Source organism: Gracilinanus agilis, chromosome 2 (assembly GCF_016433145.1).
Source record: "Gracilinanus agilis isolate LMUSP501 chromosome 2, AgileGrace, whole genome shotgun sequence".
Taxonomy (NCBI): domain Eukaryota; kingdom Metazoa; phylum Chordata; class Mammalia; order Didelphimorphia; family Didelphidae; genus Gracilinanus; species Gracilinanus agilis.
The window spans coordinates 389336848-389339966 of record NC_058131.1 but is presented as its reverse complement, the minus strand read 5'-3'; positions in this window follow the sequence as shown (position 1 = coordinate 389339966).

The following is a 3119-nucleotide window of genomic DNA, read 5'->3' as shown; positions in this document are numbered from 1 at the left end:
TATGAGCAATGTGTTGTGCTAGGCTTTTGAGTGGAATAAAAAATATAGCAAATGCTGTTCCTGCTCTCAAGAATATTATACTCTAGCATGTTTTTATAATAATAACAGCCAGCATTTATGTAGTACTCTAAGGTTTGCTGAGGAGTGAGTATCATTTTATGTCGTTTGATCCTACAGCAACTCTCTGTAGTAAATGTCATTATTATTCTTATTATTCTAATAATAAGAAATTGAGGCCAAGAAAGATAAAGTGATTTTCCCAGGCTCACTTAGCTCCTATATATGTTTCTGAAACAGGATCTGAACTCAAATTTTCTTGACTCCAACTCTAGAACTCTATGTACCCCTTAGCTCTATCAATCATAATGACATCTAAAGAACTATACTGGCTACTTTGTTAATGAAATTCGATTCACTGAATTCATTTGAAAACAATATAATTGGGGGCAGCTGGGTGGCTCAGTGGATTGAGAGCTAGGCCCAGAGACGGGAGGTCCTGGCTTCAAATGTGACCTCAGACACTTCCTAGCTGTGTGATCCTAGCTGTGTTAAGTGAGCAAGTCACTTAACCCATATTGCCTAGCTCTTACCACTCTTCTGCCTTGAAACCAATAGACAGTATTGATTCCAAGACAGAAGGTAAGAGTTAAAAAAAAGAAAACAATATAAATATACATATATATGTTTAATGTTTTTTATTTAGACTTCACACTAAATCAAACAGATCCTTTCTATTAGTAGGCCAAATTTTTGAACTTTTACAATATGTGCATATATTTAAACAAGAAAGATCAAATTTAAGAAGTGATATTCAGTCAGATGACAGTAATTTATTAAATATCTACTATGTTTAGGGCACTATGCGAGGCACAGCTAAATAAAACATAGTCTCTGTCTTTAAGTTTATTATCAAGTAGGAGAAATAAAGACATCTTTAAAACTAAATTAATCAAAGTTAATGCAACTTCTTCTTATTAAATTTTTCTATACTTCTATATGGAAATTAAATACTTCCGTATGGAAGATGTTATGATGGACACTAAAGAGGACACAAAGATGAAGCAAGGCAAGCTCTTACCCTTTAGGAAGTTAACATTTTATATGCATTTATCTGTGTAATAAAGTAGATCACCTAAGAAAACATGCTTGAAAATGCTTTTGAGATGATATATGAGCAGAAATTTGACTTTTCATTTCTTTGGTTGGCCTAAACTGAGACCATCTCCATCTAACTTGGAAGGAAGACTCTTTCATATTATATCTACATTGACGACAACAACAACAATAGCCAGGATTCATACAATGCTTTAAGATTTGTAAAGTACTTTACATATGTTATCTCATTTGATCTTCAATCAACAGATTTATAGAAACACAATAATTTTATAGAACAATTTCTATAAGTAAGCATGAGTACAAAGTGGACACAGACATGCTACATTTTCTGCACCTCTGAAAACAGATATCAATGTACAACATTAAAGATAACATTTCCCCTGAAGGATAATTTCCAAACCATAGTTAGCAGGATCTCTCTGTGCCAATGAACAGTGGCTGTTCTTTTCAATGAGCCAAATAACCCTGATTTTCTGTGACCTATAATTATCACATAGTATGACAAAGTATTTATTTTACAAGTAGGTCATTTAATTTACAGAGATGACACATGTTTCTGGATACTTACTCTCTGAGATGCATGCATGTGAGATTGATGCATATGAAAGCTCATATTTCAAAAAGGACACAAGAAGAATTGTGCCAATGAAGATTTAAGTATCAACAATAACAACAACTACAACAGCAACAGCAACACATATTATCATAGGGCTTTATGATTCTTTGGCACCCCAGTGCATTTTCTTAAATGGTGCTGGCCAAGCCTGAGGCAGGTAGGCAAGTATAATCCTCATTTTGCATATAAAGAAACAGAGGCATTGAAATTGTCCCGGGGCCATGAAACTGGAAAATGTTTCTGCAATTGACTCTGTATTTCATATAGCTCATGTGTAGAGAGTCCTATTCTGAGTGCTCTGTGGGAGTGATTTAGCAGGAAGCAATTATACATGGAATCCTTTCTAACCTCCTGTTCTATGATCATACAATCTGCTATAGAGTCATAGAATCTGAGAATTGGAATCAACCTTGGAGATCATCAATCCATAGCTGAACAATAAATTCTATAACTTCTTCAGCAAATGGTTCTCCAGCTTTCATGTAAAACTCTCCAATGATGGAGATCTCACTACCTCCAAAGGCAACCCATTTTACTTTGAAAGAGCTCTAAATTTTCAGACTTTTTTCTTCCTATGGATCAAAATTTGCCTTCTTTGCTGTTGAATAAGCAGGAAAAGTCCAATATATCATTTAAACAATAGCTCTTCAAATAATGCGAAGAAAGTTAGCATCACCTCTCTCTGCCCCAATCTTTTTCTTCTTCAGGCTAATCTAATTCCTTTAGTGAATCCTCTTCTGATATGATTTTCAGTTCACTCACCATCCTGGACACCCTTCTCAAGATCTTCCAACATCCATCCTAAAATATGGTGCCCAGAACTGGATGTGATACTCCATATTGGGTCTGACCAAGGGAGAGGAGGAGAATAGTATTATCATCTCCTATCCTTTGGACAGCTTTGGTCACTGAGTGGTACAATGGAATCAGGAAGACATATAATCTAGAATTCAAGTCCAGCTTCAGACATGAGCTGTGAGACTCCAAACAAATCACGTGATCCTGTTCTTTATCTATAAAATGAGCTGGAGAAGGAAATGGTGAACCACTCTAGTATCTTTGCCAAGAAAACCCCAAATAGGGTCATAAAAAATTGGACATGGCTAAAAGTGACTGAACAACAACAACATGCTTTGGACACTATACCTCTATTAATTCAGTCTGAGCTTGCATTAGGTTTTTTTTTTTTTGAGGGGGGCATTGCAAGGAAAAGGGGCCTGAAGCAGCCCACTTACAAACTCCTATTTGAGTCTGAGTTAAGCAAAAGTCTAGGTTTTCTTCACATCAATTATCACATAACTACATGTCCCCAGTCCTGTATTTGTACTATTGCTTTTTTGGGGGGAATCTGTGTATGTGTATATATATATATATATATATATGTGTG